A 23178-nucleotide genomic window follows, 5' to 3' on the forward strand; every position below is an offset into this window, starting at 1 on the left:
ATTTATTTATTTATTATAATTTTTTTTTGAGACAGAGTCTCACTCTGTTGCCCAGGCTGGAATGCAATGGCATGATCTCGGTTCACTGTACCCTCTGCCTCCTGGGTTCAAGTGATTCTTCTGCCTCAGCCTCCGGAGTAGCTGGGATTACAGGCGTTCACCACCACGCCCAGCTAATTTTTGAATTTATAGTAGAGACCAGGTTTCACCATGTTGGCCATGCTGGTCTTGAACTCCTGACCTCAGGTGATCCATCTGCCTCGGCCTCCCAAAGTGCTGGGATTACAGGCGTGAGCCACCACGCCCAGACTATTATTTATTTTTAATAAGAAGTCAAAGATCTTTGGATTGATAATAGCTATCTTTTCATTAGATAAGGCATAGGCACCAATAGTAGTAGAAAAGGACACACAAATTGGCCCTTCTCTCCAAAAATCAGTGGGAAATGTTATCTTACCATTTAATGGAAAAGGCAGAATTCCCTCCCAAATAGGAGCAGGTCACTTGTTGGCAAGTTTGTAGATGGCCCTCTTAAAATGTGGCAGTAGACAAGAGCAGAACAGGTAAGGGCCTCATATGATTGAGAATTCCTTAAGGTTATTTTATTTCCTTGATTGGAGAACAAGAACCATGGACATTTTATGAGTGAATAGGCCACCTTAAATCACGATCTATATGAATAACCCAACTTCGATGAACAAAATGTCCAAGACATATATTTTTTTATATCAGTGTCCAAACAGTTGCTACTTTACTGGCTTGAAGACATTTTGTTTCACTCCCAATTGACACAAACCCGGTGGTTACTGTCAGACTCTGCAAGTTAAAGGCTCACTTCTCCACAGAACTACCCTTACTTCAGATGCCAGCTATACTTCATGTGTCCCCAAGCCATCCACACTTTTGACTGACACTTTAACCTGAGTATAAATTTGGAGGTCCTCACAACCTCCTCAGGTTTGATAATTCACTAGAACAACTGACAAAACTCAAGAAAGTGCTGTGCTTATTATTACAGTTTTGTTATCTGGAAATACAGATTAGGAGGACCAGTGAAATGAAGACACACAGGATGCGGTCTGGGAGGAGGTGCAGAGCTCCTGTGCCCTCTCTTCATGGAATTAGGGCATGTCACCCTCCCTGCACATCAGTGAGTTTACCAGCCAGGGAACTCCACCTGGTGTAGCTTTGGTTTCCAGAGTTTTTACTGGGACTTGGCATACATGAGCTTGATTGATTAAATCATTGGGTGATCAAACTCAAAATTCAAAATCTCCATCCTCCCTTCCCAAATGGGCCTGGCTCAAAGTCTTAGCCCTCTAATTACCGTGTTGGTCTTTATGTTGATCAGCCCTCATCCGCAAGCTATCTAGGGGTGTGCACTGAGTCACAGTGTTAGCATAACAAAAGAAACTCCAAGCGTTTTTGAGGCTCTGTGCCAGAAACTCAGGATAAAGACCAGATTATTACGCAACAAAGACTTGTTTTCAGCCTTGACTTCATTATTTGTAGAAACAATTCAATATTTCATTTGAATTTTTCTTGTACTATTATTTGATACTGATTTTTGTGCCGTTTCCAAGAGACATGACCCCACCTTGAGTCCCAGTGCCTTTAATATAACCCAATAGTAGTAAAAAGGTCTTTGGGCTTTGCTCTATGTGCTAATTGGTCATGTTATTATTATTATTATTTTGAGTCAGAGACTTGCTTTGTTGCCCAGTCTGGAGTACAGTGGTATGATCTCAGCTCACTGCAATCTCACCCTCCTGGATTCAAGTGATTCTCCTGCCTCAGCCTTGCAAGTAGCTGGGATTACAGGCATGAGCCACCATGCCCAGCTAATTTTTTTATTTTTAGTAGAGATGGGGTTTCACCATGTTGGCCGGGCTGGTCTTGAACTCCTGACCTCAAGTGATCTGCCCACTGCAGCCTCCCAAAGTGCTTGGATTACAGATGTGAACCATTGCGCCCGGCCTGGTCATGTTTTTTAATGGAGGAATTCACAGTAATAATATAGGAATATCAGTATTATAATCGCAGTTGATACTGATATTTCATTGTTTTTGAGGCCACTTGGCCTTATTTGTTTTATTTGGGAGTTGTAGTAGGTAGGGCTAGTAGGTAAAAAAGGAACTTATAAATAATCAAAGTCCCCATTCATTCTAATTTCTTAATTTTCTCTAAATAGGAGGTGACTTTTCTCTTTTCCAAGGCTATTCCTTCCTTGTTCTCGGATCTCGTTCTCTTGACACACTGCAGATCTCCATTGACCCCTTTCTCTGCCTACAAAGATGTTTAAGTCTCCTGTATCCAAAAACCAAAACTCTATTGCATACTGCCATTAAACCATTTGTTCCATTTATTTCTAGAATTCCTGAAATAATAGCTTAAACTCCATAATCTGCTTAATTACCTCTGTTCACTCTCATGAGAATGCATTCTGGCCAACTCCTGTATTACTGTACTGGAATTTTTTAAACTGCCAAGTCTATTGGCCTATTTTTAGTTCTCTTTTAACTAAACTTCAGTATTCCACACTTACTATCTTAAACCTTTCTTTTCCATTAGTTTTTATCATGCTGTCTTTTCCTGTTTCTCATTATGGTATCCATTCCTACAAAACAACTAAGTTTTATTTTTTTTTTAATATCACATTTTAAAATGTTAATATTGGCCAGGCCTGGTGGCTTATGCCTGCAATCTCAGCACTTTGGGAGACAGAGCGGGCAGATCACATAAGGCTAGGAGTTCAGGACCAGCCTGGCCAACATGGGGAAACCCCATCTCTACTAAAAGTACAAAAATCACCTGGGCGTCGGGGTGCACATCTGTAATCCCAGCTACTCAGGAGGCTGAAGCAGGAGAATCACTTGAACCCAGGAGGTGGAGGTTGCAGTGAGCCAAGATCGTACCACTGCACTCCCGCCTGGGTGACAGAGCGAGACTGTCTCAAAAAAAAAAAAAAAGTTAATATTTGAATAGTGATAGGCTAAAATAATTAAATTTGTCCTCAGTCCTCCACTTCAGTTTAACTTACCAGTAGTCTGAAGCAGAAATAAAGATGTTTTATTAGTACTATTAAAATTTATAAAGTAACAGCTTTAAATTTTAAATGCATTTTTAAATTTTCTTTGTTAAAGTGCTTACAAACTTGAAATTACTAAAAGGTATGAGATTATTGTATTAAAAACTTATGTTGCTATAATTTGGCTACTTCGTTGTCTTTATAACAAACTCCACCTAGGTCTTGGCATCTAAACGATTTCCAAAAGCAGTGGAAATAGAGCCCAAGAGATGAGAATAGCCAAAGCATATTCTGTAGTTTTTAAAAATTTTGATTTCTCTCTGGGTTCATTTTAGCTTTGGAAATAGTCAATATAAGCTTGAAAGTAGATGGAACTTAAGCAAAATGTCAGTGGCATTTAGTAACTTGTCTTCAGTTTTAATTTGTTAAGTCAATATTTTGAGTTTCTGTGTATCAGGTATTATATACTATAACGAATTCCAAGACGAACAAGAATATCAATGCCTAATCCAGAGGCTTACATTATAATAGACACACAAGCAATCATGTTTTAAGTGCCTAGTACACATTAACTACTTTGAATCAGTGAAAGCTAATGCTCATTGTAAATAACGTGATTTGTAAGTACAGTGGAGGTTAGTTTAACTTCTTTTGGGAAAAATGAGACTAACTTGGGAAAAATGGGAAAAATGAGACCAAATTGAGGAGATGATGTTTGAGCTGAGTTTTGAAATATGTGTCAAGGCATATTCAAAAGGCTAGAGAATAGATGCATAAGAAAATACTGGGAAAAGAAGCTGGTAAAGGAGTCTGAAGTTGGTTATGAAAGGTGTTGAATGCCATACTTGGTGATTTTTACTTTTTTCCCCTAGGTGTTGTAGTTTCATGGAGATTTTCTTTTTTTTTTTTTTTGAAATGTGAAGATTTTTTTTCTTTCCAGTAGACTTGTGAGGTAATTTGATCTGTGTTTTTGAAAAGTAATTCTAGTAGTAGTCTGGAGAACAGGTAAAGGGGAAGAGATTAAAGGCAGAGTCATCAATTACATGAATATTTGTGACTTTCAACCTTCCAGGCATATAACAGGATTATATTTTTCTGTCATCTTTGAAGTTAGCCTTACCATGATTTTGCTTTGACCAATGAAATGTGATTGGTTAATAGGTCACTTTTAGGTGGAAGCTTTAAGAATCAGTGTGTGATTTGTCTGCCCTGGTAATAAACAACATCATGAAGATGGAGCCTCTTTTAGCCAGGTCCATTATTGAGAATGACATACAACCTGCAAGTTTTAAAGCAAAGTTAGAAATCACATGATTTCACACTGCGAAATTCTGTGTAAAATTAGGGTATTTTACACAGAAATCACATGATTTCACACTGTGTAGGCCAAACTAAGCACATATGCAGCAGGGTTTATAATGCCTATAAGTTGTCACTTTGTATCTCTGGTACAGACCTCATTAGTTTCAGGATGCAAAAATAAGGGAAAAATACTGTGGGTGAATGATCCCAGAAGGCTTCCTGAATGTGGTGAGATATAGTGTACATTTTGAAGAATTATTTCCGGTGGCTAGATTAAAAAAAAAAAATTCATGAATTGAATAGGATGTATTTCGTTATAACTCTCAAATCCTCACAGTGTATGGATTTTTTGTATATTCACTAATAACTTTTTCTGGTTATTGTGGTGGTTGGGACAGAAATGTTGTTTCAATTGTTTGTCTCAGGTTTTGGTCTGATGTTTGGTAGAGAAGTTTAATTTAACAGCAATGGAAAAAATGACTGGAATAAATGAAAAAATAATACTGTTTTCATGGATGAGGACTCTATGTCACCACATGCCAATTCTTTCCAATTAATCATACATTCAACCCAGTTTCGATAAAAATATCAACCAGAATTTTCATGGAAATAGGCAAACTGACTCTAGAATTCATATAGGAAAAAATAGTTCAAGAATAGCAAAGAAATTCCTAAAAAGGAAAAAGAAATTTGCTCTACCAGATTTTGAAATATATTTTAATGCTATATGACTGAAGTAGTAATATATTGTTGCAGAGATAATCAGGTAGACCAGTATAATAAAAAACCCAGAAATACATCCATCAGTATGTGGGAACTTGGTTTGTAATATAAGTGACATTAAAACACTGGAGAAGGAGAGGCCTGTTCATTAGATTATGCTGAAGCAGTGGTAGCCAGTAAGGGGGAAAACTAAAATTAGATTCCTGCCTTATTCTATACAAAAAAAAATTTGTACCAAATGGATTGAATATCTAAATATGAAATCAAACTTTATAATTTTTTTTGTTTTTTAAATGGAGTCTTCCTCTGTCACCCAGGCTAGAGTGCAGTGGTGTGATCTTGGCTCACTGCAACCTCCACCTCCTGGACTCAAGAGATTCTCCTGCCTCAGCCTCCTGAGTATCACAGGTGCCCACCACCACGCCCGGCTAATTTTTGTATTTTTAGTAGAGACAGGGTTTCACCATGTTGGCCGGGCTGGTCTCAAACTTCTGACCTCAGTTGATCCGCCCACCTCGGCCTCCCAAAGTGTTGGGATTATAGGCAAGAGCCACCATGCCCAATCCAAACTTTATAATTTTTGAAGATACACCCATTTGAATGGCTATTATCCAAATTAAACAACAACAACAACAACAACAACAAAATAAGTATTGGTGAGGATTGGAGAAATTAGAACTCTTGTACATTGATGGTAGAAATGTAAAATGGTACAGATAATATGGAAAACAGTATTATTCCTCAAAAGATTAAACATAGGATTACCGTATAATCCAGCAATTCAGCTTCTGGGTATGTGCCCAAAATAATTGAAGGCAGAGACTCCAACAGATGTTTGTACACCAATATTCTTTAGCAGCATTATTTATAATAGCCAAGGGGTGGAAACAACTCAGATGTCCCTCAACAAATGAATGGATAAATAAAATGCATATACACTCATTCCTTAGTATCCTCGGGGGATTGATTCTCCGACCTCTGATGATACCAAAATCTATGGCTGCTCAAGTCTCTTAGATAAAATGGCATAGTATTAGCGTATAACCTAGACACAGTCTCTCGCGTACATTAAACCATTTATTAATTACTTATAATGCTTAATACAACGTAAATGCTATGTAAATATATATATTTAAAACATTTTTATTTTTTATTGTTGTACTGTTATTTTTTATTGTTTTTTCCCTCCAATATTTTCTGTCTATGGTTGGTTGAATCTGTGGATGACAAACCTGTTGATATGGAGGGCTGATTGTACATACAATGGAATATTATTAAACTTTAAAGGAATGAAATTCTGACATATGCTCCAACATGAGTGAACCTAAAAGATATTTTGCTAAGTGAAATAAGCCAGACACAAAAGACAAATGTTACATGATTCCACTTACATGAGGTACCTAGAGTATCAGATTCATAATGATAGAAAGTAGAATGGTAGTTGCCAGGAGCTGGGAAGAGGAGAGAATAGGGAGTTATTGTTTAATGGGTACAGAGTTTCAGTTTAGGATGATGAAAAAAGTTCTGGAACTGGTGTTGGAGATGGTGGTATTGGTTGTGCAACAGTGTTAATGTGCCTAATGCCACTGAATTGTTACTTAAAAACAGTTAAAGTGGCAAATTTTATATTTTTACTATAAAAAAGACATTTAAAAGTTCAGTTACCATATCTTTAAAATAAGGTTGATAATACCTACCCAGATGGTTCTTTATAAGGATTAAATAAACTCATATGTGAACTAGTCAGGTGCATAGCAGATACCCTTCCTGAATCCTCCCATTTTTGGGGGCAGAAATTTTTATGTCTTTATGACCTCGAGATAGGAAAGCACAACTCAAAAGATTCATAATTTGACTGCCTCAAGACAATATTACTAATTACTGTCCCCAAAAGACTACAGAAACAAACTTATAAGACAAGCAAAGGTGAAGACAGGATACTGGCAACACATTAATCTGCAACACCATGTGGTTCATTCAGCAGAACCATAGATAAGTAAGACAAAAAAGATGACCTCATTTAACAAAAGAATGTGAAATAAGAATGGCCAAAAAAAATTATGAAAGGATACTCAGTGTCACTGTATATCAGGGAAATGAAAACTAAAACAACTATTAGATTAGTTAAAAATAAAAACAAACCTGTTGAATTAAGTGTTAATGAAAATTTAGGGAAGCAGGAATTCTCATGTAAGCTCTGTGTGTGTGTGTGTGTGTGTGTGTGTGTGTGTGTGTGTGTGATGTTGGTTAGGAATTATATAGCTCAGTGCTTAGATCATTACCTGGCAAATAACAGATAATAAATATATGTTAAATGGACACACCATATGTGGTAAATGGTTAAAGTCACTTCGGAGAGCAATTTGACAATATCTAGTAAAGTTGAAAATGACCAAAATTCTGTTACTAAACAATTCCATTTATTCACTTTAGGGAAACTTTTATATGTCTATATCAGGAGACATGTTGAAGAATATTGTTAAAGCATTGTTTGGTATATTAAAAATTGCAAAATATTTAAATATCTAAATGTGTTATGATGAAATTAATGCAGCAGCTAAAATGAATGAACTAGGTTCTATATACCCATATGCATAATAGACCTTAGAAACATAGTAAGAGAAAAATTCAGTTGTAAAAAGATACATACAACATGGAAGCATGTAAATTTAAAAAACATAAAGTAACACCTTTTTTTAGGGTTATATAACTCCTGAGTAAAAATATTACAAGTTGTTCTACGGAAGCACTGTCTAGTACAACTTTCTGCAGTGATGGAAGTATCCATATCTGCACCATTCAATACAGTAGCCACTAGCCACATGTTTGTTAAGTACTGGAAATGTGACTGGAGCAGCTGGAGAACTGAATTCTAAATGTTATATTACTTAAATTTAAAGAGTCACATGTACCTGTTGAGCCCATGAGATGTACCTTGTCTAACTGAATAACTGAACTTCTAATTTTATTTAAATTTATATGGTTATATCTAGCTAGTGGCTACCGTATTGTACAGCGCAGGTCTAGATAACTCACAACAAATTCATGAACAGGGAGGGAGGCAAAAGGAACTTCAACTTTATAATGTTCTCTTTTTAGTACACAAACATAAAACTAAAGCAAAAGAACAAATCATGGAATAACACTAAATAACATTAAATGACATTAAATAACATTTTTCTTTAGTACTTTTTAGAAGAGCCACCAAATAAAGTCAGAAATTCATTTGAATTTATTTTTTAGTAGTTTTTTATGCCTTACCTAGGTATTCCATTTTCTCTCCCAGTCTTTAATTTGAAGGCGATAATACTAGAGAGGTTACCACAGTATAGATCTTGCAGGGCCCTGTAGAAAATTCTCTTCTGAGTGAGTTGGGAAGCTATTAGAGATGCTGAGCAAAGGAGTTATGCTTATCAGTCTTAACATTTTTAAAGAACTTGGATACTCTGAAGATGAAGCTACCACAATAATGTTTTAAAATAAATTACAGATTATTGTTTTATTTTTATGCTATATCTACTAGAGCAATCCTGCCATGTAATGAACCATCATAGATTATTGTGTACAATTAGTCTTTTTAAATATCTGTCACATCTGTCATAAATACAAGCTTTAATTTTGCTATAAGCACTGGCATAGTAGTATGCAAATGAGCAGACCTTTACAAAATTTTTTCGTAGGTTTTCTTTATATTCTTTGAGTTATTTAGCTTAGCTGTATTGACAGTATTTATATGCTCATGAATATTCTGGTTACCTTTTTTTTCTTTGAGTATCTGATGTAATCCTTTGTACATTTATGAAGGGCCTTTCTAAACATTAGTAGATTAATTTGGGCATTTTCTCTTTCTTAAGAAGTAGAGAAGGGTCAAGAAATTTTAATTGTTTTATTTCTTAGCTTTACTACAAATAATGGTGATTTTGCTTTAGAAACAAAGCAGAATTACAAGATGCCTTTAACGTTTTTCTTATTTGCTGCTCTTGTGAGGTTATAATTTTATTAAATATAGTTCCTAATCATTCTATTCATATACTCTGATATTTATATGATAGAAAATTAAGAAAGGGGTCAGGTCAAAAGCAAGATAATTAGAGCATATTCTTTCTAGTTGTCATTGTAGTGTGATTATTCTGAATACGTATTAAACTCTGTGAAAAATAGGGTGTTCCTGAGAGGCCTCAAATCTAGTCTTGAGGGTTCTCAGATAAGTAAAAGGGACATAAATTTTCCATAGTTACATGATAGTTAACCTGTGTCAGTTTGTTTGAATATTTTAATTGTGATAGGTCTTCTTTTGAGAGGAAAGGTCTTTGACACCTGTGAATGCTAAATTTCTATTTTGATATGCAATTATGATAAACAAATTTGTTCAAGTTCTTAGAACGGAAGGGGATTGGTGATAAATTTTCAGTTACAGTGAAACTGTCCTTCAAATTAGTGACATTCTGACAAAATAAGAGAAAAAATAAAAATTGTGAAAAGTAATGAAATATTTAAAGTTTTAAATATAAAGTCAAGGATATGATGGATCTATGACATCTGATACCATTTTTGGTAGGAAGAGTATATGGCAAAGAAGACAGAAGAAGATATCTCTGTCTAATATGGGAAATTAAGACATTGTGCAACATAATCTCAATATTCCAAATGTATGGGACGTTATGATCAAAGATACAATCTGTGTCTTTTCTTTCCCTACCTTCAACGTTGTTTTACACATTTGATTTACTGGTTACATTGCTGATTTGGCACATTGATCTTTGGGTTTCCTATCTTAAACTTGCATAATTTAACTTGTAATTTTTCAGTTCATGTTATCATTTGGGAAGTTCTTTAATTATCAGATTCATTTAAAACGCAAGCAGGTAGGACTGATTCTCTTACAACACAGACTCAAGGTGGTTCTCTGTGGGATGTTGTCTGGGTTGAGTGCCCTGAAAGTATGCCACCAGAGCAGGGCAGTGGTCTCCACTGGGCAGCCTCTCAGTGCTGCTTTTTAAGCTGTTGCCCGTGATTGCACAGGCTCCTCCCTTCAGCAGACTGAATGCCTGTGAAGGGCATAATGGCTTAGGGACAATAGAGTAAATAATAAAAATAATAAAAATTATGATAGTTGTACTTTTCTCTTACTCGTTGTACATTTTCCCCTCTTTTTACTCAGTTACATTCTTACCTGCCTGTGGTAATTTTCTATTCCCTAGTGTTGTAAATACTGGAGCCTGAGTTATTAGAAGGAAAATGCTTACCAAAAGTAGACAGTAGAATGACAAAACCTAGTTTTTGAAAAGTTCACCATTCTGTTTTATAGAAAAGGAAAACTTTCACTTCATAGGAAACAACATATTTCACTACCTAGTAGAATACATTTTTGTTGTCATTGTATAGCTATATCACTATAGGGAGATGAGTTTGATTTTGCTTTAATTGGTACCTGGTTTCAGTTTCTGGTTATTTCTCTCCCATTTGTGATTTCTGGTTACTGTATTCATTTCCTGATTTCTACTCTATAGACTAGATGATGTCTTTGGATTTTTTTTTTTTTTTTTTTTTTTTTTAAGACGGAGTCTTACTCTGTTGCCCGGGCTAGAGTGCGGTGGTGCGATCTCGGCTCACTGCAACCTCCGCCTCCCGGGTTCAAGCGGTTCTCCTGCCTTAGCCTCCTGAGTAGCTGGGACTACAGGCACGTGCCACCACAGCTAATTTTTTGTATTTTTAGTAGAGACGGGGTTTCACCATGCTAACCAGGCTGGTCTCGAACTCCTGACCTGGTGATCTGCCTGCCTCAGCCTCCCAAAGTGCTGGGAGTACAGGCGTGAGCCACTGCGCCTGGCCTCTTTGGATATTTTATAGCTCAGCCATTCTATAAGGCTTTTGCCTTGGGAGCTTTCAACTTGAAATGGTGAAAATTGTAGTAATATAGGGAGACAGTCAGATACTGTGAATAGGGAATGTCATTGTAACATCTAGAACGAATGTATGGATCTATAAAGAGAACCCACATATTTTGAAATGTGTATTAAAATTTTCCTCTAGAATTTAAAAAAAATGGGGTGGGGGAGCAGAGGAGAGCCAAAAGGACTGATGCTGAGTACCTTCCTTATTCTGATATGAGGTATTTATGCACTTAATCTTTTAATCCTCACAACGATCCTACATAGGTAGGGATAATTATTTTCATATTATAGGGTCGAGTCACGGAACTAACAAGAAGTGGAGCTAGAGCTGGAACACAACTTTTTCTGATGTCCCAGCCTATTTATATCAACATTTCTTTAGGTAGATAAAATCAATAGAGTTGTCATGGCTACTTGTTTCATAAATTAATACAATTTAAATAGTCTTGTAATTTTTATTGTAGATCGAAAGTAAGATGCTTGCTTTTTACAATTTTTGGGAAATTAAAATATTTAGGAGGGATTTTCTTTATCCTGACATGTAATACTTGACCCATGTTTTAAGACTATTTAAGGAATTCGTGGATATTTCATTTTATTCCCTATGATAATGTGAATCTTCACACATTGGTAAAGGTAGAGGTTACAGATAGTACAACTTTTAAAAGAAGGTTTACATTTCTTACTTTTTTAAGTTTTTAAAACGTTTTCCTTACAGCCCAGAAACTGATTAGTGCTTCTAATTGCCAAAATATGTTGTTTTATTTAAAAAAATTATTTTGGGAAAAAGGCTTCTCTTGTTAAGCTAATTTCAATGACCAATCTTGTTGTACCTTGACTTGTAATAATGAAAAAAGAGGTACAGAGAGCTGTTTTATTTGAATAATAGACTTGCCAATTAGCCATCAAGTGCTTCCATCTGTGAAATTGTTGATCAGATGGGTTAGCTGGGATGTTTCCAGACTAGGGCATCATAAATGGCACTTGAAAACTCTCACTTTAATGATGAGGTTTCAAGTATTACACTGCTTGATGCTGTGGAACCTTTTTCTCCTTTTGCAGTACCATGTTTTTTTAGAACATACTGATCCCATTTATGAATTCTGTGGCATCAAGAGAATTTGGGAGACCTGCCACTGATGTAAAGTTCTGCCTAATCTGCTGCTCTGGCCTGTGCTGGGATTACACCAGAGTGCTAACAGCTTCTTTCATAGCCTTTACAGTAATGTTGGTTGGGGAATCTGACTGGCACAGGCAGGTGATGCTCATTGCTTGTGGGCCATGGAGCTGGCACACTTTGGCAAGTTTCTTTGCACTTTCCCATTAATGTAAACTCATTTTCAAATATCTCACCCCCTTAAATAAATGTATAGGAGCATTGTAGCCTAAGGCCACATGAGTGTTGCGATTTCTACGTGTACCCCTTGTGTGAAATGACTTTTGCATCTGTCTTGTACATTTTTGAAGGATTTAAATTGCTTATTGGTAATTATTACATTTTAAAATTTAATAATAGCATAGAAATATAAATTTTTGGAAATAATTGTTCTATGTCTTTCCTTACTGTTCCATATCTTCATTGCTCGTCCTTATATTTTATAGGAAGTTTCCTTTTTTAGTAAGTTGACTTCCTCAAATGCCGGTGCATGTGATTAGATGTTAGAGTCTCTGAATGACATTTTTCCTTGGTAGGACTGTTCTGTGCTTTTCTTTTCCTGTAAATCCAAATTCCTGAAATTTGGCCAGACTTCTGGGTTACCAGTCTGTGTGGGGTCAAATTCATGGCCCATGTCACTTTTTGGACAGTAGCATGGCCTTCTGCCTGTCCTGGCACAGGTTTCAGACCTACCAACTCACCGTGAAAGGCAATATATATTGGGCAGCGGTAAAAACCCAGGGCTCTGGAGTTAGGCTAGATCTAGACACTGGCTGAGATCCATGGAAGAGGAAGAGAGAATGAGAATGCAGTGTAAATGTTCAAGAAAGCAGATAGTTTAGGATCTTGTTCCTATTCTTCCAGAGTAGATCACAATTTAGCATCATTCCCAAACCCTTCAACCTCCTCAACTGGAAAAGCTCCCAATGAGAGAAAAGTATCAATTTTTAAAAAGATTATGTTGTTTTACCAGGTGTGGTGGCTCACGCCTGTAATCCCAGCACTTTGGGAGGCCGAGGCAGGCGGATCACCAGGTCAAGAGTTCGAGACCAGCCTGGTCAGCATGGTGAAACCCCATCTCTACTAAAAATACAAAAATTAGCCAGGCATGATGGCATGCACCTGTAATCACAGCTACCTGGGAGGCTGAGGCAGGAGAATCACTTGCACCTGGGAGGTGGGCGTTGCAGTGAGCTGAGGTGGCACCACTGCACTCCAGCCTGGGACAGAGCAAGACTCCATCTCAAAAAAAACAAAAAAACAAAAAAACAAACAAAAAGGCCAGGCCTGGTGGCTCACACCTGTAATCCTAGCACTTTGGGAGACTGAGGTGGGCGAATCATCTGAGGTTGAGAGTTCGAGACCAGCTTGACCAACATGGAGAAAGAAACCCTGTCTCTACTAAAAATACAAAATTAAGTGGGCATGGTGTTGCATGCCTGTAATCCCAACTACTCGGGAGGCTGAGGCAGGAGAATCACTTTAACCCAGGAGATGGAGGTTGTGTTGAGCTGAGATAGCGCCATTGCACTCCAGCCTAGGCAACAAGAGTGAAACTCCGTTTCAATTAAAATTTTAAAAATTACGTAATTTTTTTTGACTGCCTGGCCACAGTGTCTTTTTTGTTCGCAAAGGTTTGTGTGTTGTTCTCTCTCCACAGCAAAAATGTCCAGTAGTTAATAGATAACCTTGATTAATCAATAGGTTTCCCTTTACAGGTGAGGAAATTGAGGCATGTAGAAATTAAGTAAATTATTCAGTATATTAAGACATTTTTAAAAAAGTGCCTTCAGAGCAGAACTGGAAGACTGTCTTTTTTAAGTGCTCCTCTGTAGAGCATTAAAGGAAGTATAAGAAAGAGAAAATGGAAACAGATGTGACCATGTTGTTGGAAGAATAGAACTTTCCCTTCTTTGACCACTGCCACTTTTTCATGCTCTTTAAGTATTTTTCTTCTGATGTGTTTTCTTTTTTTGAAAATAGAGACAGGGTCTCACTATATTGCCCAGGCGAACTCTTGAGCTCAAGTGATTCTCCCTCCTCAGCCTCCCAAAGTGCTGGGATTATACAGGCATGAGCCATCACGCCTGCCGTTTGATGTGTGTTTTTCTATCTGTTCCCTTAATTCCTCAGAAATAGGCACTATGTCATCTTTTGTGTGGTATCTCAAATAGCATTGTGAATAGATGAATGCTTAGTGAAATTAGGGTAGTGGTCAGCAGTATTTCTAGGAAGCCTCAGAGATTACTTCTGTCTCTTAACCTCTACCATGCCTCAGAACTTCTGAGCCTTTTATGCTTCTAATTAACAGAATTCAGGGAGTTTTTATGAGAAACAAGGTATTTTTAAATAGGTAAATAGTTATTTTTAAATAGGTACCAGTATATGACATGTTACTTCAGAATACAAATGGGCATATGTTGAATACTAAGTTTCCCTGTTGTCTCTGTTCCCTTCTTTAGAGACAACCTCTGTTACCAGTTTCTTTATGTCCTTCCAAAGATAATTCTATGTTAGTATTGTCCAGTGGAACTTTCTGTGGGGTGGAAATATATTATATTTAGCTGCCCAGTATGGCAGACATTAGCCACAGAGTGCTACCGAGTCCTTGAAATGTAGCTGGTATGACTGAAGAACTAAATGTTTAAATTCTGTTTAATTTAAAATAGTTTAAATTACATAGCTGCATGTGGCCAGTGGCCACTATATTGGACAGTGCAGTGTACATAAAACTGGATTCTGGAGATTGTCTCATCCCATATCCATAGATATAAAGCTGCATGTTTTTTCTTAAAGGATGGCTTGCTTTCCCATTTTTTTAGACAAACCATGATTTACTTAATTAGTGCTCTACTGATATACACTTAGGTTTTTTCTTATCTTTTGATTTACAAACCGTGTTGTAGTAAATATCTCATTGAAAACGTTATTTCACATGCATTTTCCCAGAGGATAAATTCCTAGAAGTGGAATTACTGTGTTTAATCAGTGTAGTTAGCCTGATATGGTAGAAAGAATACAGGATTTGGCTTTGAATTTAGGCTTTACTACTTACTCACTTTTTAGACATTGATTAACTTCTTTGAACTTCAGCTTCCCCATTTATAAAATAGGCACAGTAGAATCCACTTTGCCAGGGTTATGTTATTATTAGAAGTAATATACGTAATGGTCTTCTCAACTGGTATTAGGAGCTTAAATTAGGAATGGTAGATAATGAAAGCCCTACTACTATTACTTGTTTTACTAATAAGGAGATCATTATAAGCCTAGAGGCCTGTATTTAATGCTGAATTGTGGCAGAACCTTCAGAATAGTTTTGCTTAGCCCATTTTAGGTTTGTAAATATGGTCTCCACCTTTTATTCATTTAACTTACCTGAATTTTATATATATATGTGCTAATTTATAACTTTTTTATATCAGCTGGCAAAAGTGTGGTGCCTTGCCTGTCAGCTGATAGTTAAATTTAAGCAGAGTCACCATATTAATAAAACACTGCTTGTATTTGAATATTTTATGGCATATTGGTCAAAAACAGGGAAATGAAGATGCTGATACTATTTACTAGCAGCTATAGGTTCTAAAACTGGATTAATTATGGAAGCATATTATGAGTTTGGATATCATTTTTTTCTTTAGTATTTTCAGTGATGTTACTTATTTGAAACCCTTAGAATTACATTGAAGAAGTAAACTTTGCAACTTGATTCCTTGACCACAGTTATATTTATTATTTATTTATTTATTTATTCATTTATTTTGAGATGGAATCTTGCTCTGTTGCCCAGACTGGAGTGCAGTGGCGTGATCTTGGCTCACTGCAACCTCTGCCTCCTGGGTTCAAGTGATTCTCCTGCCTCAGCCGCCTGAGTAGCTGGGACTACAGGGGTGCACCACCATGCCTGGCTAAATTTTATATTTTTAGTAGAGATGGGGTTTCACCATGTTGGCCAGTCTGGTCTCAAACTCCTGGCCTCAGGTGATCCACTGCCTCAGCCATCCAAAGTGCTGGAATTATAGGCGTGAGCCATCGTGCTCAGCCTATGTGTTATTTTTGTATTCTTAATACACTGGCAACTATTAATAAGCTCATTTTAAGTTTTCCTTGACTTCATTTTTTGTAAACATTAAGAAGGTTCTTTTTTTCAAGAATTTACACTTTCATATGAATCATTTACTTTGGAAGTAACTTATTCAAAGTCATTTAAAGAAAAATTAATCTTTTAAAAACCATTAACCAAGATGTTTACAAGTATGCTGATTAAGAATCAATTTCAGGAATGCTCTGTATCTGTATGAGCAAGAGGGAAATGTGCTTTACTTTGTTTGTTTGTTTGTTTGTTTGTTTTTGGTAAATCTGAGTACCTAAAAGGCTCGTTTGGGAGTGAAACTCAAGGGGAAAAACAAACAGTGTTAAATTTTGTACCTAAATTTAGTATTTGTTTCTGAATCATATATATTATATTGAAATTAGAATTGCTCTTTTTTGGTATCAGTAACCTAAATATTAAAAGAAGTTTATTGTTAGGAGTAGTAGTAGCAGCAGCTGTTTGCCAGACACTATACCAAATGCCTTACATATGTTATCTCATTTAATCTTTACATTAACCAGTACCATGTGGTATGATTAGCACCATTCACAAGGGAAAATGGGTCTTAGCTTTAAGTGGTTAAGGTAGGATTAAATCTCAGACTTGGTCTTTCTAATTCCAAAGTATCTCTGCACCTAATCAATATTTTAGTTTGGGAGAGTGTCATTCAGATTGTTAATAGGCATTGCTATCTTTGTATACTGAACTTATAGGAATTACCCAGTGCAGAAATGATTGTTCTTAGTTTATGGTGACGGTCCCATGGCTGCCAGTGCACATGACTGTGAACAGTAAGTAGTATATTTTTCAAAGTGTATAAACAGGTACATTTGCAGTAATTGAGATGATGCGCTGTAGCAGGAAGGGGATTAGACTATGGATCAGGAGATATGGGTTCTGGTTCTCAATGTATGTCTTGACCTGTAGCCTGCACAAGTTATTTAATTTATATACATTTATTTTCCTATCTGTATGCCTTTAAAAAGTATGATTATACTCTCTGACTACTTAATTGTTACAAGAATAAAAAATGATGAGAAAAATCTAAAAACATTTTGTAACTCTCTGACTACTTAATTGTTACAAGAATAAAAAATGATGAGAAAATCTAAAAACATTTTGTAAAACCATCTAGTACTCAATAAGTAATTTAACCTCAAAGGTGAAGGTCTCCAAGCACATAGCCTTGTGGTGAGTTGTAGAGCCCTTGATGAAGCATCCCTAAGGTAGTTTTTTCTTTTTTGCCTAGAATTTCTCTCAAAGAATCTTTGGAACTATATTTAGAGCTATAAATTACGAGAAATGAAGTTCGGAAACTGTGTTTGTGTGTGCACATGTGTGTGAGCATGTATTCATAGGCCCTATAATGCAGTGATATTGTAGGTAGGGTTAGGAGAGTTTTTTTTTTTTTTTTTTGGAAAGAAAAACTTCTCTTAAAATTTTTTTATTTGGGCCTTTCTGAATGAGTACTATTTTTGCCAGTGATAACCTGTATTTGTTGAGCTGCTGTAATCATATTATCTACTCTGTAAGCCTTTTTTCTACTCTTTTAGACTTGGAAAAACATTTTACTTTGTAATCACTGTGTATGAGAATGATCACAAGAGGAAGTACTAAAAAAGGCATTCAATAACTTTATAATACTTTTTGAATTTTGAGAATTTCAGTATAGGAGTATTTATAGGCCTTTTGTATGTTTTTAATAGCTTAATTGAGATATAATTGACATACAGTAAACTATAATATTTAAAGTGTATAATTTGTTAAGTTTTGACTGTATTTACTCAGGAAACCATCACTGCAATCAAGATGGTGAACATCCATCACTCTCAGAATTTACATATGCCGCCAGTGTAGTCCCTTTCCTTGCACTTCTCTCCCCACCCCCAGACTACCACTGATTTGCTGTCACTATACATTAGTTTGCATTTTCTAGCATGTTAATCAGTGGGATCATATAATAGGTACTCTTCTTTTTGTCTAGCTTTCATTACTGTAATTGTTTTGAGATTCTTCAGAGTGTGTATTCATATTTCATTTTTTTTGCTGAGTAGTATTTCATTGGATGGATATATAACACTTTGTTTATCCATTAACCTGTTCATGGATAATTTGGTGTGTTTTGGTTTTTGGCTGTTTTGGTTTTTGGCTATTACAGATAAAACTGCTGTAAACATTATGTACATGACATTGTATGGACAGGTGTTTTTATTTCTCTTGCTTAAATACCTAGGATTAGATTGGCTGGACCATATGGCAGGTATATGTTTAACTTCTTCAAAAACTGCCAAATTGTTTTTCAGATTGGTTGTATCATTTATATTCCCACCAGCAGTGTGTGAGAGTTCCCGTTCTTCCACATCCTTGCCAGTACTTGATATGGTTAATTTTTTTAATTTAGCCATTTTCTAGTGGTTAATAGTATCTGATTGTGGTTTTAATTTGCATTTTCTGGATGACTGATGATGGTGAGCATCTTTTTATGTGCTTATTTGCCATTCATATATATATTTTAGGGATATATTCATGTGTTGCCCAGTTTTTACTGGGTGGTTTATTTTGTTAATGAATTTTATGAGTTCTTTATATGTTCTGGATAGAAGTTCTTTATCAAATATATAATTCGCAGATATTTTCTCCCAGTACATGGGCTTATCTTTTTATCTTCTTAACACTTTTTTGAAGACCAGAGTTTTTAATTTTGATAGTTTAATTTATAAAAATTTGGGCCGGGCACGGCGGCTCATGCCTGTAATCCCATCATGTTGGGAGGCCGAGGTGGGTGGATAACGAGGGCAGGAGATTGAGACCATTCTGGCTAACACGGTGAAACCCCATCTCTACTAAAAATACAAAAAATTAGCCAGGCGTGGTGGCATCTGCCTGTAGTCCCAGCTACTCAGGAGGCTGAGGCAGGAGAATCACTTGAACCCGGGAGGCAAAGGTTTCAGTGAGCTGAGATCAGCCACTGCACTCCAGCCTGGGAGACAGAACAAGTCTCCTTCTCCAAAAAAAAAAATATATATATATATATTATATAAATTTGTGTTATAAATTATATTTTGATATGATAATTATGAAATCTCTTCCTAACCCAATGTCACAAACATATTCTCTTTTCTTCCAGAAGTTCTATAATTTTTAAATGTCACATTTATGTTTGTGATCCATTTTGAATTGATTTTTATATATGGTGCAATATATGGGTTATGCTCAGTTTAACAAAATATGTTTTGCATGTGGATATCCAGTTACTACAGCACCACTTGTTTAAATCCTGATGGCCCTTTATTTCTTGCCTTACTGATCTGACTAGAATCTTTAATAAAATGTTAATAGAGATGGTGAAATGAGCATTCCTGTCTTGTCCTGATTGTAGGGGGAAACATTCATTCTCTGACCATCAAACCTGATATTAGCTGTACATTTGTTATAGATACTCTTTATCAGGTTGAAGAAGTTATTCTTCTGTTCCTTCTGCTATTCCTACTTTGTTGAGACTTTTTTTTTTATCAGAAGTGGATCTTGGATTTAGTCAAACACCTTTTCTGCATGTATTGAGATGATTATATGACTCCTTTGTTGTAATAAGATGATCTTTTTTATTCCTTGTAACAATTCTTTGCTCTGAAATTGGTTGATATAATATAGGCATTCAGCTTTCTTTTCATTAGTGTTAATGTGGTATATCTTTTACTGTCTACCTATTTGGATCTTTATTTAACCTATTTGAAATAAGTTTCTTGCCTTTCGGCCGGAACCGCCATCTTCCAGTAATTCGCCAAAATGACGAACACAAAGGGAAAGAGGAGAGGCACCCGATATATGTTCTCTAGGCCTTTTAGAAAACATGGAGTTGTTCCTTTGGCCACATATATGTGAATCTATAAGAAAGGTGATATTGTAGACATCAAGGGAATGGGTACTGTTCAAAAAGGAATGCCCCACAAGTGTTACCATGGCAAAACTGGAAGAGTCTACAATGTTACCCAGCATGCTGTTGGCATTGTTGTAAACAAACAAGTTAAGGGCAAGATTCTTGCCAAGAGAATTAATGTGCGTATTGAGCACATCAAGCACTCTAAGAGCCGAGATAGCTTCCTGAAACGCGTGAAGGAAAATGATCAGAAAAAGAAAGAAGCCAAAGAGAAAGGCACCTGGGTTCAACTAAAGCGCCAGCCTGCTCCACCCAGAGAAGCACACTTTGTGAGAACCAATGGGAAGGAGCCTGAGCTGCTGGAACCTATTCCCTATGAATTCATGGCATAATAGGTGTTAAAATAAATAAATAAATAAATAAGTTTCTTGTAGGCAGCATGTAGTTAGATTTTGAGATGTTGTGTTTTGCTTTTTTTAAAAAATTCAGTCATAGTCTCAGCTTTTTAATTCAGGTATTTAAGTAATTTACATTTCACAAAATTATTGAATGTCATTAAGTTTAAATCTTTCATTTTGCTGTTTGCTTAATAATTTTCTCATTTGTTCTTTTGTCATTTTTTTCCTTTCTCTGACTCCTTTGAGATTAATTGGATATTTTAATGATTCCATTATATCCCCTTTGTTGAATTTCTAGCTATAACTTGTTTTGTTAGTTTATTTTTTGCTTTAGGGTTTATAGTATACATCTTTAACTTACCATAGTCTACCTTCAAGTGATATACTCCTTTATTTATAGCATGTGAATGTCATAATAATATATTCCATATATGCTCTCTGGACCTTTGTGCTATATGTTGAAAATCCATGCCTTATTTTCATTATTTTTGTCTAAATAGTCAGTTGTCTTTTTTTAATTGTGATGATACATATGTAACATAAAGCTTACCGTTTTAATCATTTTTAAGTGATCAGTTCAGGTACGTTCACATTTTTGTGCAACCATCACTGCCATCTGTCAGAACTTTTTCATCTTCCCAAACTGAAACTCTGTACCCATTAGACCATAATACTTCATCTTCCACCCCCTCATTCCTTGCAGCCAGCATTCCACTTTCTGTTTGTTACGAATCTCACTATTCAAAGGACCTCACATATATGGAATCATTCAATATTTGTCATTTCGTGAGTGGCTTAGCATAATGTCATTAAGGTTCATCCATGTCGTAGTATGTGTCAGAATTGTATTCCTTTTTATGGTTGAATAATATTCCATTGTATGTGTGCATACCATATTTTGTTTGTCCATTCATCTATTGATGAGCAGTTGGGTTGATTTCACCTTTTGGCTATTGTGAATATTGCTGCTATGAACATTGGTGTAGAAATATCTGTTTGAGGATCGGGTACAGTGGCTCACGCCTGTAACCCCTGCACTTTGGGAGGCCAAGGTGGGCAGATCACCTGAGGTCAGGAGTTTGAGACCAGCCTGCCCAACATGGTGAAACCCTGTCTATTCTAAAAATACAAAAGCTAGCCATGCATGGTGTCCCACCCCTGTAATTTTAGCTCCTCGGGAACCTAAGGCTGGAGAATTGCTTGAGCCTGGGAAGTGGGGGTTGCAGTGAGCCAAGACTGTGCCACTGCACTCCAGCCTAGGGGATGGAGTGATACTCTGTCTCAAAAAAAAAAAAAAAAAAAAGAAATATCTCTTTGAGTCTCTGCTTTTAGTTCTTTTGGATATATAGGTAGCCCTCCTTATCCATGGGTTCTGCATCCATGGATTCAACCAACGTTTACATCTGTATTGAATATGTACACTTTTTCTTGTCATTATTCCCAAAACAATATAATAGCTATTTGAATAGCATTTACATTGTATTAGGTATTATAAGTAATCTAGAGATTATTTAAAGTGTATGGAGGATGGGCATTGGTTATATGCAAATACCAGGCTATTTTATATTAGAGACTTGGTGCAGGGGGGGAGGTCCTGAAACCAGTGCCCCAAGGGTACTGAGGGATGACTGTACTCAGAAGTGAAGTTGATAGATCATTTAGTGTCTTACTCATTTGGGGTTGTTCTAACAAATTACCATAGATTGGGTGGCTTAAATAACAAATATTCATTTCTCATAGTTCTGGAGGCTGGAAGTTGGAGACCAGGGTGCCAGTGTGATTGGGTTCTGGTTAGGGCCTGGTTCTGTGTTGTAGACTGCTGGCTTCTTCTTGTATCCTCGCATGGCAGAAAGCAAGCTAAGAGTTTTCTGGAGACCCTTTGTAATAAGGGCACTAATCTCATTCATGAGGCTTCCACCCTGGATGTCAACATATGAATAGGAAGGAGGGGGCACAAATATTCAGTCCGTAATAAAAATTACTTTTTTGAGAAAATGTCATATTGTTTTTCACAGCGAATGATTATCTTTTAAAGAGAGTTAAATAAGAAATAATACTTAATGATGTAGTTAATATTTCTGGTGTTCTTCTTGTTGTTGTATAGATCCATATTTTTATCTGGTATCATTTTCCTCCTGCTGGAAGGATAAAACATTTTTGTAAGCAGGTCTGCTGCCCATTTAAAAAATTAAGTTATTTTTCTTTTTTATCATTGAGTCGTAAGAGTTCTTTTTATCTGTGGACACAAGCCTGCTCATATGATTTTCAGATATTATCTCCCAGTCTATGGCTTATCTTTTCACTTTCTTGAGGGCGACCTTTGAAAAGGTTTTAATTTTGATGAAGTCCAGTGTGTCAGTCTTCTTCTCTTTTTTGACTTCTGCTTTTGATATCATGCTAAGAAATGCTTGTCTAACTTGAGTTCATGAGGATCTACTCTTCTGTTTGCTTCAAGAGTTTTATTGTTTTATCTCTTATATTGAGTTCCGTGATCCATTTTGTACATATTTTGAGGTGGGAGTCCAAATTAATGCTTCTGGATGTAGATACTCAGTTGTCTCAACACCATTTGTTGAAAAGACTATTCTTTCCTCATTTAATTGTCTTGGTCCCTTTGTTAAAGATCAATGGACTATTAAGTGTTAGAATTTATTTCTGAAATTTCAATTCTGTTCTCTTGATCTCTGTGTCTTTTTTTTTTTTTTGA

The 23178-nt window shown here is 36.1% G+C and overlaps 1 protein-coding gene and 1 pseudogene across 1 annotated transcript in view; both read left to right on the forward strand.

The window, feature by feature from the left end:
- Nucleotides 1-23178, forward strand: part of PSMD14 (proteasome 26S subunit, non-ATPase 14) — a 102404-nt gene that overhangs the window by 12581 nt on the left and 66645 nt on the right. The gene's annotated exons all lie outside the window — the stretch shown is intronic.
- LOC129058004 (large ribosomal subunit protein eL21-like) lies at nt 19922-21778 on the forward strand (annotated as a pseudogene).

This window comes from Pongo abelii, chromosome 11 (assembly GCF_028885655.2).
Source record: "Pongo abelii isolate AG06213 chromosome 11, NHGRI_mPonAbe1-v2.0_pri, whole genome shotgun sequence".
Classification (NCBI taxonomy): Eukaryota; Metazoa; Chordata; class Mammalia; order Primates; family Hominidae; genus Pongo; species Pongo abelii.